This window comes from Varroa destructor, unplaced genomic scaffold (genome assembly GCF_002443255.2).
Source record: "Varroa destructor unplaced genomic scaffold, Vdes_3.0 BEIS01000003.1, whole genome shotgun sequence".
Lineage (NCBI taxonomy): Eukaryota > Metazoa > Arthropoda > Arachnida > Mesostigmata > Varroidae > Varroa > Varroa destructor.
Genome location: NW_019211456.1, coordinates 4,709,974 through 4,727,468, shown reverse-complemented (window position 1 = coordinate 4,727,468; position 17,495 = coordinate 4,709,974). Strand labels below are relative to the sequence as shown.

Below are 17,495 nucleotides of genomic sequence, written 5' to 3'. Positions count from 1 at the left end.
TCATCTACTTCCAGTGTCACGAATACGTGACGCCGACAATACATAAACATTATCGTGACGCAAACACGTACAGACCCATAGGAGTAATATATACGGACACATGGGGCATTAGCATCAGCAGTAATTTCGGGGGGCAGCAAGGTGTCCCCTCCACTTTTGCGTAGTTCAAGCAGCGGCTACTGGTTCGCTTGTGCGGCGACCACCTCCCTTCGATATAGTATAAGCCTGGATGCAGGCGCAGCAGCAGACGCACAAATTCGTCACACTGCCTCCATCGCCTGTAAAACTGTTCCAGTACAATATTTGTCCGGATAGAGGCAATAGTCGTTGTAGCTGCAATAATCTAAGTGGCAGTCAATATATAAAAATCCGTTTGTTGTGAATGTCTTCATCTGCATATGTAAGCCACGTGTGTATTTTGTGAGTATTGCGTCGGCGTGACCCTGGACATTTGGCCATTGTCGTCATACCATTACCAGCAGCAAATGTAGCTATGGCAGAGGCAGAAGTAAGAGTCAGCAAACGCTGTTACCCCCCATTATACACATTCGACACGTGCATAGTGGTGACTGCTCGACTTATCTCTTAGAGAGGTTCGCTCTAATTTTCGCTCTAAGTAGAGAGATCTTTTCTCGTAGAAGAATAAATTAAAATCTTTCATAACTAATCACTTTACGATGAAAAGAAAGTTTACGGTTTACATAGATGAAGATATACTATACAGTTCAGCTTAAGGTATAAATGCGTTAATGTATATTCACTATATATGTCTATCGATAGATAAGACGGACGAATGTAGACAATAAGTTTTATTTCAATATTAAATAGCTATCTACTGGTGGCTTAAGGTATTTATTTACCATTGTACTAAATATGAGACATTGTTCAACTACAGATAGATTGGCTTACATGTATTGCAGCTGTTTGTGTTCTTTTTTGGTTTTAAATACGGAAAAATAATTTTTTTTCGCCTTTGTGAAGGATTACTGGTTCAAGTACGTATCAATTTCGGTCCGTAGCAGATGAATAGGATTTGTTTCTGTCTGTAGATTTATAGTACTACCGTTCGAATTTTATATTTGTTTCAATTTTGTATTTTTTTTACTGATTAGGGAAATTTGTTAGTATTTTTATTGGACAATTTCACTACAGACAGAATGACTTGGGGAGCCGGTTTGTTAAATGTAATGAGCCCGCGAAACAGCAGTTCGTGTTGAATGAAGTCCTGATTCTTTAAGCTTACTTTAAAGAGAAATCGGACATTAATAACCGCGCCATTCTGCCAAATGGGCCTTACTGAATACTCTATCATTTGGTCATGCATCGCAGATAGTCTAACACATGCTTGCTAGATGCCTTTATTGAGAAACACGCTTGTCCAGAGTCCAGAAATAGTAAATCTTAACGCCATAGTAAACAGACATCTAAGGTAGTTTCAAGATGCTGTTTGTTGACTCTATTTTAAAGCAAGAAAAGATGAGCTTTTTACTACTGAGAGCGATGTCATATTTAAGACTATATGTGCCGTTGTACGTATCTATAATGCACGTTTCTATGCTTAAATCATGTATAGATTTATAATTAAAGAATAAATGAAGGTACAAATTAAACGATACTTTTTCGTTCGGATGTTTGTAAGCTAAGGTACAATGTCAGTGAACGGCAGGATCAGTCAAACGATGGTTGGTACATGGTATTTCATTAGTATGGGGATTAGGAGAAGCGTTGGCATTCGATGAATTTATTACGGCATATGTTATGACCGAATTCATTCAAACAAAACGCTGCTACCCTTTTTCCTATGGCATATCATCGTGTACCTTTCTTATTATCGTTGCACCTCATGGAACGCTCATTTATCGACTGGCTTGACGCCATTGTGCTGTGACTGCATGTTTGATTGAACAGACAATGGGTCTACACACAAAGCAGCATGTACCGAGCAAATATTCGAACGTTGGCGGTAACAAAACATTATTAGTACTCGTTCAAGATGCGATATTATGCGTCTACCTGCACGTGGTTTCCGTACAATTCCTCCGTTGTAGCGGGTGATGTTCACCCCTTTAATTTTACATTCAACACGATGAAATGCAACATGTTTTACACGAGAATCAAACATCTGCACACTATTACTGACTATTAAAAAACGTTACTGAACGTTATATATATTATAATTGTGTATGTAGGTATATCCCGAATAGCCGTAAATAGTGGGCTCGGGACTTAGTCCATGCCATGCGATATGACTTCATCCAAAACACGTTTTTGGAAGGTTAGCCTTTACCAAAATATGTGCGATCTTATACAAAACGACTTATTGCTGATATTGCCACTGCAGGTACGAGTTCATTCCTTAAAGAATGTTTTCTCTAAATTCTATCATACTCTTTTATTGGTTATGTCATTTTTTACACTTGTACGTATTCTTCAATTTTTTTTTTAGCTCTAGAGATGCAGGCTCTAGCCTCCACTCGATTAGCTCGTCTTCCCTAACTATTTTCAGCCTAAATAATAATAATGGTCCCTTAATTTTCTGAGATTTTTTAATTTTCTACCCCGCAATATCGCCGCCTATATTCAGCAATGGGTTAATTACATTATTTCGGTTTACACAGTTTTATCGCATTAGTTGTCAGAAAAACAGGGTTCAATTGTACGCATAGAGATGACTGGCTATTAAAGCAAGAGCCCTGTCTATGCACAGTGTCGATTACGATAGTATACTAGGCACTGCTAATACTATTACGAGCGTATTGTAGATTCTCTAATAGAAGTAGCAGAAACAGAACGAACAGAAAAATATCATCTTGTAATATTATATGAAGCAGGGGACTGAAGAGAGATTAGGGGAGGAAAGGAGGGGCATTATCTACCATGTTCCTGTCTCTCCCCAGTATTGACCACTGCAGAACGGGCAAATGCGGCCACCGGAGACTGCCTAAAATGCGCCTCAAGGCCAAGTACGACCTAGCTGTTCGCGCACAATTTACCGCCATTGTGGAATGACGTAAGAGCTGCAGAAAAGATAGTAACGGCGGTGGTCCTGCCCAGCAACGAAAAACGGTTCACCATCATACGAGAAAGCGAGGGACCCCAATACTCTTCTGGCCCCATTACCATAGCTCGCTGGGTAGCGTTCATCAGTACAACTAGTTCTCATGGTTCAGCTAAATGCACCAATGAGATACATACATTTTAATTGTATATCTAGTTCCGCTTTGTACAAAATCAATTAACAAACAGTACTAGCCTCTATAGTCTACAGGTATGACCGTTGTGTCATAGATGTATGTGTTACTCTTACGTTTGTACGTATATATCGTCAATAGAGATTTGGTTGGAACTCCTTTGCTGATCATGTATAGTAGTAGTCTGGAAATTCGTCTTAATTGTACGCCTTCAGCTTTTTTTTGGGGTGATTATGGCTGAACTGTCATAAGGAGAATTCTCGGAGACTTAGGTCGTCTAGTTATTATTTTTTTTCTATTGGGAAATAAATGCCCTTCCAATTATACCGGTTTGCCTTTGCTAACGAAAAGTATGCATGTTTTTTATGGTCCATGTTTTGCGTGCTCTATGGCTAAAGAAAAGTAGACTAATTGTATATGTACTTAAGCAGTTTACTATCATTACATTAAGTTGGCTGAAGTAGTAGGAACAAAGGGTAAGAGCGTTATGGACTATATCGATTCGGGTAGGGCTTGCGTCGGGACTTGCATACAGAAGGGCGACGAAAATCTCCCAAGGTGATTCCGTCGTTATTCGGCAGGCGTCCAAGCGACGTCGCGATCCGTACGACGGTGGCGGTAGATACGCTTTTCCGTTCAGGCGGTAATTGGAATTTTGGATGCCTTCTCACTGTGTTTAATCGCCGATAGCTGCAATAAACATTTGGTTAACACGACAAATAGCCAGACGCCTCTTGTCGGAAGTGAAGGGCGTTACTTTTTCGATAAACGAACAACATGCGACTTTTCTTTATTATTATTATTATCTAACACATAAATATATATAAAAGAGCAACAGTATTCAGCCAATATATTGTATAGCACACAGAGATTTTCATCTATAGTTACTTCTCATTGAAGGTAAATGCATTTTGAGCGGCGGGACGACAATTAAGCTACAGTGCCCTAGGTACTAGGCGGTAAAACTGGGACTTTAAGCTCAAAAGCCAAGATATTTCAAATCCGCTGTGGCCACGCTGGGAAAGAGTTTCATCATAATACGTGCACACCTGTGACGACGCAGTGCTGCATAGCACAGTACGAAGGTAAAAGTCAAAACATTTGTTTATTTGAACGCAAGGATGTGTTTACCTATTATATTTAGGGACACGTAAGTAGTCTAGCTTCGCTATATTCTATACTCTATATTCTATACTGACGGGTTTATAGCCATCTGAAGCAGCTTCGAGCAATTATTCCGTGAGTATCACATTTATTAGGTTTAGTCAACAGGTTACTTAGCACTTTTTTTGTACGTATAACGATAAAACGAAGCTTTACGACAATGCTTTCAACCTTACCCCATTGATACGAACAGTATAACAAGCGTTTGTTTATTATACAGACATCTACTCGTATGTTTTTGGCCTGGCAACAAGCCAACGAGAATATCAGTATCGAACACTTTACCTTCATCATAAAATTATTTTCCGCTAGGTCCACGCTAAATAATACAGTTTGTCTCCTGCATAAATCTAGCCAGTGGTATTTTCTCTATTGTAGATACGCGCTTAGATATATGAACTTGGTTCAGCTGATCATTCCAGGCTTCGCTATTCATCTGTTTGGGGCAGATAAAGCGGTGACATTGTGTGACACCGCTGTGGTACCGCTTGAACACTGAAAATCGAAAGTGCTTCTCATTGTTTCTTACTGCGTACTGTTATCAGCGGCACCTTGATAAACATCGGAACCACTTCGTCGCTTTGGAATAAATTTTTCTGTCGATAAAAGCAAATACACGATCTGCGTCTGTTTCTAGCAGTGCTAATTGTAGGGGTTACACGGTTGAAATTTGCATAGCATTTTTGTCTACACACATATACATAACAGGTCATACACAAGCAAAAAAAAAAAAAAGAATACATCTGCATTAATTTTATTTCGCTTAAATTCGATTATATAGGCATTACTTAACATTTCCATGCGAAATATCTATCTGTAGTTGACTTTGTTTTCGGCAAACACTGGATAGGTTAGCACAAAAAGAATCAAATTTTTTGCCTTCTTTTTAAATATAGTACCATTTGCGGTTTCTGGGCACGATCGCAGTTTCGAAAACCGCATCTGTGTAATATATATATATTCTGCTACATCCGCTACTTCGTCGCCGATGTTGTTGTTGTTGTTAAGCGTTACTACAGACGGCTGTTCCGGACTAGATTCGAAATTAGACCATAACACGCCTCACAACAGAACGCCCTGTCACAGAGCGTATGATATGCACTTTACCGTGATAGTGAAATTCGGAATTTTAAACCTTGCGACAAGAGACACATTTATAAAAAGCTTCGATCAAGTGCCAAATGCTTTTTCAAAGCGTCAAATGTTTTTTTTTTTTCGAGTATAAATTATACGTGTTTATTTAGATGACTATTAGCTCTTTGTAGAAGCACAGTAAATATTCAAACAGTTGAGCCTAAGGATTAGAGAACCGAAGAAAATTATAAGCAGGTTCGGAAGTGACTCTCCGGAGGGGTTTTTGATGTATTTTCGTTGTATCAGGCGAAATCAATTGAATTTATTGTCAAACTTTTCAAGTTTGCATGTTTCATGAGCCCAACTATCACTCCGTAAGGCGGCGTTTATTGCCAGCAGGTCAAGAATTTGAGAAAATGAATTAAACCGGTTTCTTTATTAACCCATAGGTAACAATCCTCAACCAAGCGGCGTTTATCTCCAAATGATGACCGGACTGTCTTACTTCTGTGTATCAAATAATCACTCTAAGATCACATTAAAAGAAAAGCAAACTAATTCAAAATACATCTCGTTCAGGACGCAACAGAATTGAGAAATAGTTTATCGACGACAATATACTCGGCCACAGTTTTCCCACTCATCTTGCCTCCTTCCAAAAATATTCTATATCAGTCGCAATTCAGATCTATCTTTGCTCTGCGACATGGCTCTTTTGTCCCCTGCGGAATCTTTCTCATATACTAATCTTCAATTTACTAAATAATATATAGCTATTATGTAGAACATATTGCTCATTTTTCGTATAATAATAATAATAGCAAGTAAAGCACATTTTATGGAAAATGTGCGTTATTTGCTGCTAGATAGTATGGAACATCTTCTGTGGTCAGAATTACGTGTAATGGATAGAAAGAAGAATCCACACTAATGAAGACGATACAAAAGATACCATAGCATTTTCTAGAAATCATCATAACTGCATCCATTTTACCAAATTCACTAAAATCGCAGCGAAAAATGATAACATTATCGCGTCCTAATTTTTTTTTACTTCTATGTAAGTAGCTTATTGTATTTTATAAAGTAGACTACAATGAAATTGTGTTTTATTCAAAGTACATTTGATCGAACAATTTTTGCCGATATCTTCCAGCTTTGGCTGTTTACAAAGCGCAGGAATTGGCCCGCCTCAATTTAAATTTTTTAAAAGTCGCATTCACCTTTAACATTTCGACAAATATGAATTTCATTTAGAATGACGCGCCAGAGCACTATTAGCTAAGTCCTGTCTTGGATTATATTTTGGGAATGTTTATCGGGGTTCAAATGCTCACGCGAATTTTTTCCTACTTCCGGTGAAACATAAATATCGTCTACGATCATAAAAGGTGCGTCGCAGACCAATTCTCTTTAGGTATCCCTGACCTTTTTTCCCTAGCGGCATGGTACGATGCCGCTGCTGGACGCACCGTCACGACCGTCGAACATAATGCGACCGAAAGTTCCATAACCATTAAATCGTCATTACGAGGCGCTTGTGGCCGTTCATTGTTCACTCTGAAAACCATAATTAGAGCAGTGGTCCAAGTCAAAATTTCCGATCTTGGTTGTATCGAGTATGCTGGAAGTTTGCCAAGGTTTTTTAACGTCACTACAACTTTTATGATTCTACTATTGCCATGTTAAAAATACGAAATCAACTTTTATTTGATAGACCTCTTTTACGATTGCTGTTCTCTCATAGTTGAACTTCGGTCAACGCTGAATATCTGAACTGAGCTGGTCGCTTATTTCAATTGTTATCGAATTTGTTCTTTGTATTTGAAGTACAACCAGAAGGTTGCGGAATAAGTGCACATACAACACAGATAATCTATGTGATTATTGCCATCACAGTTGTGGGCTGTGTATTACAATTACCCGTATAACTTGTGGGCTGAATAACGGTGGAAATAAAGCATTGTTTTGACTACTAGCCTCCATTGTTGTTGCCAGCTTGTGTTCTTGTTTTTAGACGAGCCTAGAATTAGGTTGAATGAAACCGTAATATCGGTCATTGAATTACGATCAAAAAACGTCACAGAAATCTGATAATTTTGTTGGAGGGCACGTCTCTCAAAGCTTCTGCGTTTTTAGCGATAGCTTAATTGAAGGATCTGATTGAATGACTCCCAGGCCACAGTAATACATCGACTTCATTAATGGGCTCCAATACATCGGATGATCGTTTTTTTACCTAGCTAGTTTTAAAATCGCCTATTTCGGCTAAGATGGCTCGAGTCAGATTGGTGTTTATAGGGCTTTGAATGTGGGCGTTTCAGAACAACTGAGAATGCACGCAGATGGCACTCGAATTGGGTGAAATTTACTGAGCTCCGCCTCTATAGTTAGCAATGATCCACAATTGAACTACCGAGCTAAAGAGGGGCAGTGTGAGCACCAAGAGAAATCATCTCCAGGATTAGCAAAAACGGGTATTAGTGCCCAAAACAGGACGACAAATCAAAGCTGGTTATTTCGCAGAGAAGCATGCTATTACCGCGTATTTAATAAAATATGTTTGTTCATTGTAAACCCAAACCCAATCTTTATTTCGAGCTCAGATCGAAACTTGGAGAGTGGGCACTGCTACCCGTTTTTTGCGCAGAGCAAATGCCTATCCAGGTACCTGACATTTGCAGGACATTGAGACCTACATCGGAACTGTTAGAAATGAAAGCCTACTGACTGCGGTGAATTAGAGAAAGTCAAGTATAAAGATTTTTGACACTGCTTTGTGTAATACGGTAATATAAAGGTCAGCTACTCAGGAAAAACTAAAGCAATAACAGACGATTACCTTGTTTGTCTTCTACTCGAAGTTTCATTGTCATCGTCATAAAAAATGCTCGAAGAATCACTTCGCTTTCATAAGCTAAATCACAATGATTACCTGTTAGTTTTTGTCAGGCATCACCGCTTAATTGATATTTGCTGCAGATGCCGATTTCAGGTCTCCTAATTCTCCCACAAACGTATGAGCAGTTCCACTGGGCAGCTTTTGCAAATTGTTTGTTTTCGACCGGTTCCCTGACAGGTCCTTCAAGGAATACTGCACAGCTGTCGCGAAACGAATAATAGCGTAGATAATTTTTTTCCTATTCTAAACCTTAATTTATCCGCGTACAACAAAGTACCGTATATATGTTCACTGGGACTAGACGCGCAAATAGAAAATGGAGGGATCGGAAAATCCTTTTGGGACTATTTCTCCAACTCACCTTTTTTTTCTAACGAAGGGTACTAATTCATACGGATATGAAGAAATGCCTTCTTGGCACACAAAAACTTTGTCACTGTGTCATTGTAGACATATATATATATATATATATGGGGTTGTCAAGAAAGTAATGATAACTTTTTTTTTTAGATAGCTGGCTTCAAAGTCACATATCTTAAGTAATACGACTCGCCTCGGGTCGGCGTTGTTGTCGTTTGGGAACTGATTTGACAGTAGTAAATGTACTAAGGTGCTTGTTGAAATGTCTCCATTCAGACTTACGACAGAGCGCCTTGAAAATGAAAAAAAATTTGCATAAATTTACTATATTTTAGAATTTTATCACGATAAACGCACAAATGCTGTCCAGGCCCATAAAAAAATTTGTGCTGTTTACGGCCAAGATGCGTTATCGGAAGAAGCAGCAGCCCAAAGATAGGTTTGTCATTTTCGTTCTGAAAATTTCATGCTTCTTGTGATGGTCAAGCAATTACCAAAAAAACTTGATGAAATTATTGCAGAAATTGAGCAATACCGATCGTGGGTAATCACGATATCGCTAAAGAACTAAATATGAAGAAAGCTGGCTAGAGAAAGCTCGATGTTTAGGTGCCACGCGAATTGACGCCAAAAAATGTATTCAATCGTATTTCTATCTGCGCAGCTCTACAGAAAGTCGAGCCATTTTTACACGAATTGATCATGCGTGATAAAAAAAAATTGATCGCATACAACAATAGTAAAGAAACAAAGAACAACAGTAAAGTGTTTCAAGATCTGTGGCAAAGTCCAGATTGACGTTAAAGCACATGATGCTATGTGTTTTATGGGGCTGAAAACGACTGATATGGTTTTCTACTGTCAAAAACGAACAATTGACTGAAACAAAAAAATGTCGTCTTCCTCCATGAGAATATCAAACCACATACATAGAACTTGAATAGCAAGTTTCACTGTATCCGCCACACGGCCCGGATCTTGCATCATCAAACTGCCATCAGACGTCAATCCCTGCAGAACTCCCTTAATGGCGTTAATTTAGTGTCAACGGACGGAGGTAAAAATCGTCTGTCAACAGAAACCGCAAAAGTTCTACAATCATAGGATTATGCCGTTGTTAGAAGAATAGCAGAGGAGCATCGATCAAAAGGGCTAATATTTATTAAATGAAGCTTATTTGAAGATATGGAAAACGCTTGCTTCAGTGCTAGATTAAAAACGACAATCCGATCAGGAGTCGCTTCGGCATTCAAGGTGAGCCAACGGTGGGTGTGTAATATATATAATAGTGAAATAGTTTACAACGGGAGAGACCGCCCTCTTTTATGGAGAAGGCTTCGTAAGTGAGAACAAGCCGATACGTAACAACCTACAGATTAAGAATATTGTCATTTTAGAATGGCTACAGGCAGCAAATGGTCGTGTCGCTGCTGTTCTGATTGTTTATCTGGCTTAAATCAGACTGATTGTAGCCGAATAGCAAACCAATGAGTTATGAGAATGAATGTAACGCATAAGGGTGACGACATTCTACATTGAACTGACCAGGAAAAAAACAGCCGCACCTTTTTTTCTACCACGGTTTGTTTTAGTCATTAGCACCTAAATATTGACAGATATTTAGTTGAACAGTGCCCAATATGAAATCAATGCATTCACTACGGACCGCTATCCAGCTTCTACCGTCCTGATAAATGAAATCAGAGTGAAGAAAAAGTGTTCATTATCTTCTGGAAACCTACTTACACATCCGTCAATTTTTCGGCAAAGTTTCATGGAAGCTTGTTCTGTCAGCGCACACGATAGAAAATTTATTACGTTGACGAACAACATGGTCAGCCCTTTACCTATTGCGTTCACGTATTTTTATTGAAGGTAGCTATATGACCTTAGCTATTAGAAGCGGCTTAAAAGGTTTCGGAAATATTACGATGATGTAGATGTGTCATATTCTGTGTTATAGAACAGCTGTCTTCCTGTCTCTCGTCTTGACGGTCATTTGATTAAGGCAAAATTGTTATGTCAATAAAATGTAAAAAGTGCATTGTCAAAAAACTATCTGCTAAGTTACACCATCGTTGACGCCATCTGGTGCTTTGAACTGAAACGTTTTCCGCTTGACGACCCGCATCGCCGTAAGACTAGAACGGCCTAGCTCCCGAAACAACACGAAGTGTGTCCACGCCCGGATTTGAACCCACACCATTACGTGGCCGCCCAAATTCGTTACCCACTTTACTATCACGTCATTCGGCTCCACTGTTGTTGCCCCTTACCATCCACTGCCCGCTTCTCGTCTATTCATTTTCAACCAACTTGGAAGTCCTTTGGCATTACTAGTCCTGCTTTAAAAAGCACTGATGGCAAGCACTCGCTTCCGAGGCAATTGTGTGCTTAGTGCTGATGACCGACTTAAATGAAGGCAGTAAATATTTCATGTTGCGATAAATTAGAAGTCTGATTTCAAATCATACATCTATATCAGTTGAAATAAAAAAAAATAAACGTATGTACGTTCAATAAATATAACCAAACAATCGTTCATTTTCCAGCTGTGTAAAAGCTGTTTCAGACAAGAAAATATAATGATATCGGCCTTAAATGTGCAACCTGGGGGTGCAATTGTCGATTACATACAATTCCCTCGTACGTTAATTAGAATGTCCACTACCCCCGGTGCTTAAATTAGCGTTGTATAAAATAGTATCATTTTTAACAGTGCAATTGAGAAACAGTTTAAAGTCACTGCACCGTGTCGTATATCTACAAATCTATACCAATATATATATATATATATATATATATATATATATAGAGGATATAAACTGCCTATATAAGTACGAATTATATGCGACGAATCGTTGCAGATTTCATTTCTAAATAAATACGTGGATCTCCAGTAGGCCAGTCTGGTTCATCTATGAAGCGACTCAAAACGATCGAAAACAGCGTGTAGCTAGTCAATCAATAATCACATATAGAGAAAAACACACTGTACTGTTTGACCAGTAAACTTTGATACCTATTAATTTCCATCACGAATCAATGTACGCCATCGCAAGTGGACCATTTTCGTTCCGGTCATGCGCCTTCAGCCAAAATCCAATCTTAGATGATGGAGCAGTCTTTCATAGAAAATAAGGTTTATCGATAGTTTTTCCCTAAAGTTACTTCGGCTTGGACAATGCATATGTTTTCGATGTACGATTTCGACCCAGTAACGTTCGGCATTGAGTTAAATATGGTCTTTTTATCATTTGGAAGAAGTGTTTGTTACAGGCGGTGCTAAATTCAATACGAAGAGGAAATGTCGCAAGGCAACGAAATGACAAGACCACAGCAGTTGACTATCAGGATCAGGATAATTGGATAGTCAAAGTAGTGTTCGAACAACAATCATGTCGTACCGCTTAAACGAGCTAATTGAATAAATGCGGCAAGGTCGCGAAATGGGTAAAGCCATACATTACGCTCAAAGGATAATGAGATAATTTTACCCGGATGGATACAACAGAAATTACTATAGCTGACTAGCGTGACAGGGAACACTTGCGACGAGCTTTGCAGATCAAGCAGAAATTAAATAACTAACTTCATTGAAAGGCCAGAAGCGTAACAGCGTTCGGGGGCGTCAAATGCGCGTTCGCGGAACGAGACGTGTCTGAGCGCGTATGCAAGCTACGTTTCGCTACCACTACATGCGTGACTGTATAGGATGACAATAATAATAATAATAGAAATACAAACAGTCCCTTATGATTCTATGTGAGGGATTGTCGAAGAATAGAATGGCTTCCTCAATCCGCTTTTTTAACCTAACTACTAAAGTCGGTTGATGTAGAAATCTTCAGAGATGTAATGATCATATATCCATAGTACGATTTCTACTGGTAGATCTCATGGGTACGAAGGTCATTGAAATAACAAACTCCAGGTTCGTTTATCCATGTAATCTTTATCAGTGATCTCTTTATTGAAAGCTATAATTTTTATTACTATTACTTATAGTAGTGCTGGTAGTAGTATACGTAACTAGATTGCTTATTTCTGATACACTGTTGCACGGTCTTATTTATTCATTGTAAATTAAGGCCACTTCTCGGGTGAGCCTTCAAGACGAATGGGTATTGTTTTACGGCAAAACGGAGAAAATCGTTTGGAACAGTGTTTAATAATGCACACTACAGTGGGACCCGTTGGCATATGATAGTGATACGTCACAGTATCCTGCGTTGACCAAAGGATTGCTTCTGGCATCCAAGTCAGTAAGCAAATACTACAGCTGAACATCATTACCTATGCTTCAACATATTATACGTATTTACAGATTATAGTAAAGATAGCCAAAAAAAAAAACGTGCTATCGTTCCAGCCGTTCAACACTGTAAAATATTGCGCTTAACAACGATGATAAACCTAATATGGGACCTGCCAATATGAGTCTACTAAACGAGAGGTAAATCTGAATAGGGATGATGATATCTAAAAGTAAGAGACATATTTAGCAGCTGTTCTGAATTTGCATTCAACTCAGTTTGTTTGCGAAGTTTGCACTGTCAAAGCGTCACGCCGCTTTATAAAGTTAGTAAGTTTTTTTCTAGCTGGGCGTACTTATCAGTTGTTCAGAAGAAAAACGCATTGATATACGGGCTTAAAGTTTCTTTCACAATGTCTTTGTACTTCTCAGAATGTTTGGCTCTGGAATTATTGGCTAGAAAGCACCTGTTTATGCTAAATTGTCAGGTAACTTCACCAACTCGACCATGCTAATGGTCATTATTTTTATGGACAGCTTACATCCCCCAACGGAACCAGAAAAGCAGCACTAGTTTTGCAAGCGCCTGTGTGAGTTTATACTCCGTAATGGTAGGTAGAAAATTTTTCTTCTATTTCGAAAAAACTATAATTACTATGAAAATGTGTGCGATAACACATTTCTGTGATTCCTACCTATAAGCAGCAAAACCGATTGAACTGAAAAAAAAAAGCCGATTTTCGTTTTGCTGCAGCCGAAGCTGCAAAAGAACTGACCGCAATTCAATTTCCTTTACTTTTTTTCTCTAAAATATATTTATCTTTCAATTAAAAATGCCTTGTTTGGTCATTTTTGTGTGCAAAAAAGTCCGAATGCTTAACTACGGATTGCGTATCCTAGGTAAGCATGTAGTCGCCGCAGGCGTCGTAGGCAAGCTTTATAAAAAAAAAAGCCGTTGGTGAAACGCCTCGGCGCACCCTGGAGTGAGCGTAAGGCACCGCTGTGTCGTACAGACCCGTTAACAGAAAAAGTTTACATTTACTGTCCACGTAAGTTGCGAGAACTGGGTCTACTGATAGCCCAGAAAGCACAATTTGGGTGTTTTGTTGTAACCAATCTTTTGCCTCGAGACTGATAAAAAAAAAAAGCTTTACAGGACATTGTGTGTCCATCTTGTTGCGATCGTACAACAATGATTTGGTCTTACGTGGTCTAAATATCGGTGCTGATCAGTGCCTCAGTTTGCATTATAATAGATAATCACGCCATTTGATTGCTGAGCTAAACGCAAGTTCTGAGTTCGTTAGAAGTCATAATGGGAAAGGCCTATTATTTCGGTAATGCAGTTTAGAAATCTCTGAATAAATCACTTCTGCAATCATTCATAGTATTCTGTTGGAACATTCCACATCTCGAAGCTGTTTGTATGTCTTGGGCAAGAATCATTGTTAGAATGGTAGCTGTTTACTTTGTTTCTAAGCGTCATCAGTTCCACCAATGTACTGTTCCACGATGAAAAACCACAGGCACGCCTGCTGATCGAAACACACACCTCCCAGTAAAGCGTGCATGGGCCATTGCCATTAAAATAGAGCTTTTACGAGGGACTATATTTATATCCATATATTGTGATGATAGTGATGAATATTGTTGATTGTCTTACCCAGAAGTTCGGCAATGGCCAGTGTTGCTCAAGTGGTGTTTGCCGTTGTGTCTTATTATAAATACTTAGGATAGGTATTGCAAGTTCCGAGCAATACCTGTAACTGAAGACGTTTTGGATAACCTGTGATTTTGTACACAACGAACGACAAATCCCTGGGCGGGCAGGTGACTATTTGAATTATTTTTCTTTTTGGTTTAAAGTTTAGAATGTTTTTTTTTCTTTTAGTTTAAAGATCTATTTCAATCTTAAATTCATTCAGTTGCTGACTAAGTTCAACATTAAGGTTATGTCGACTATAGATTAACGCTAAACGATTGAATCTCAAGTACAATTCCGAACCAAATTGAAACTCATCTAGCGTAACATTCTACATGCTACACGTGAACCGGGAATTCGATACGTAATTAAAGGAATGTAGAAACTTCGTTAACCGTAAGCTTATCTAACGCTGTTAGGAGGCCAACGAATCAATTGCAAACAAACATCATCATACTTGAGCTAGGACAAAATAGTTTTTTTCACTTTTTTATTAGGCTCTGAACGCTTTTTAGAAAAACAGTCTAGTATAATGTTTGCCTATTATATGTATTGACATATGTAAATCGAACCTTTATGAAACAAACTAAAGTGTGTGTGTGTGTGCAAAGAAAAAGTGTGTGATACTACAGTCTTCAGAAGTCTTTAGCGTCGGATTTTGGCCAATTCTTTGATTCAATGGCTATGTGATTCTCGTTGTGACAGTGAAGCTAGACCGGCGAAATATTGGAAATCAAACGTGCGATGCGATACGATACACCTTACCGTTTTTGCTGATCCTGATCGCTTATTTCTCTTCAAGTGTTACAAAGCACTGAGCTTCCGTTTATAGCAATACTGGCTCAATACTCAGCAATACTGACTAAGTGGCGGGAAACGTCTCGCCTACGCAACGTTAGGAAGAGCTATATCGTAAATTCGAAGACTATTACTTATTAACCTAATTGTGCAGTACGAACAAGAGTTACGTATCAGTATCCTCCGACAGGGCTTGGTTACGCGTAATCAATTTCAGCGATTGGCGCAATGTGGCAAAGATTACGAAAGTACCTTCATAGTAAACGCATACATGCAATTTGTAGCTACGCCAATGGCAAGTAATGAGCAGTCGAATTGATATATATATATATATATATATATATATATATATATATATATAGCACACAAACTACTAGAAGATAAAGTATGTATTCTGATGTACACACTATTTCTCATATACATACACGAAGGGATGGCAGAGTAAATTTCGGGCGCAGGCTGAATGACTATCTTTTCCCTATCCAACGTCTACGTGTGTGCTTGACGCTACATAGCGTATTGATATTTGACAGTTGTTCCCTAGCCATCGATTCGATTCGGTATAATTTAACAGTGTCCTGCCTTCACCAGTGATCCTCATGATGGATTTATAGATATCTATATTTTATCGAAATAGAACGTAACGGCCGCTAACAAAAGCGTTCATTGCGGTTGTACATGTAACCTTGACATGGCTTAACCCTTAAGCGAAGTTTGCAGACATATCGGTTCCATTACTAATAATTACGTTGCGTTTTTAAGTCAATATTTTCGTCAATCTGCTTTCGCACTGCTTCAATGATTCCTTTCAGTGGCTTTACTAACGCTCGTCTTAAGGCAATTGCCCTCACCGTTGTGGTGAGTTTTTAAAGAATTATAATCACATTGACCTGATGACCAACCCCGCTGCTCTTATGACTACGTGAAGCAGCTGTGCTAACAGACCCTGCATTTTTGGGGGCAAACTACCGCTGCGATGCATGATTCTTACTACGACCCATCGTGAATGATAACCTGTAAAATTTGATGTTGTTGGGTCCCGAATGGCAACGGACTCAATTATGGGCCCAATATATAATCCGAGAGAGGAAGGGCCACGGGTGGTTACACGTGCCTGCGGAACTAAGACAGACTATTTAAATGATAGCTTCTTCGTTCTTAGGAGAAGGAGAGGCCCGGTTCAAGGCAAAACACATCTGTGAAGTCATCTTGTAGGCTTCCTTTGAGTGTTCTTTCCGGGCCGTCGGGTAGTTAAAACTGCATTCGTATGACCGAGTTGACGACACAAACATTTTCAGTAGTAATTTTATCGGCTACCGGGTAAACACACGAAGGTATAAAAAAGGTTGAGTGTAATACAAAAGGACCTAACCTGTATAAGTCCGCATCTACCTTGGCTATTATTTCTGGTCGGTTTATCGACTCAGTTGACATGCAGAACTGAACGACGTGACTAGTATGAGGACTTTAGGTAGACATAGGGGAAGATATAACACGCGCTTTAATGTTTTCCTTGGAACTCATAATTAATGCTTTTAGAGGTTTGCTGTGATACCCCTTGGCCATGACAACGAAAGGTTTAATTTATTCACTCAATTAGGTCGTTGTGTTCCGGTAATTTGTATACACTACTGTTGACCCTATCTATCCCCGTGATGAAATCGGTTACAGAGATTGTTTCTGAGTCGCAATTATTGTGCTAGTATCTATTTAGTCAGGTCGAGCCTAGCGCTAAATATGAGTTTTCTATTCGTCTGGATGAACTTGTTTGCTAGGAGCCGACCGTTGAGTGGGTTTCGTTCAAGATTTTTCTTCTGCCTCGAAACAACAATGTCGGATCAAAAAGCGACCCGAGATTAGAGGTAGAAGTAAAAATTATCTTCGTGGTAACTGCGGTCAGAGATGTTGACGAAAGCGCTACACCGCGAAGGTATACCAAGATGGAAAACTGAATATGCAAAAACAAGATATATGATAAGCAGTTTTATATAGTTTCTTTCTTTGAATTTGTGTGATAGCGGTGTTCAAACAAGTCTATTTTAATTCAAA

At 38.9% G+C, this 17,495-nt stretch overlaps 2 long non-coding RNA genes across 6 annotated transcripts in view; one reads left to right on the top strand and one right to left on the bottom strand.

The window, feature by feature from the left end:
- Nucleotides 1–794: 794 nt before the first annotated feature.
- The window catches only part of LOC147756418 (uncharacterized), a 31,801-nt gene continuing 15,100 nt past the window's right edge, over nucleotides 795–17,495 (bottom strand). For all 5 annotated transcript variants that reach the window (XR_015323359.1, XR_015323362.1, XR_015323360.1 and 2 more), the window contains 2 exons: nucleotides 4,641–6,989; nucleotides 795–3,881 (listed from right to left, as the gene is read on the bottom strand). This is a non-coding gene — a long non-coding RNA (uncharacterized LOC147756418). The remainder of the gene's footprint in view (nucleotides 3,882–4,640; nucleotides 6,990–17,495) is intronic.
- On the top strand, nucleotides 3,880–12,643 carry LOC147756419 (uncharacterized). The gene is made up of 2 exons (XR_015323363.1): nucleotides 3,880–4,276; nucleotides 11,956–12,643. It is a non-coding gene; the product is annotated as an uncharacterized LOC147756419 (long non-coding RNA).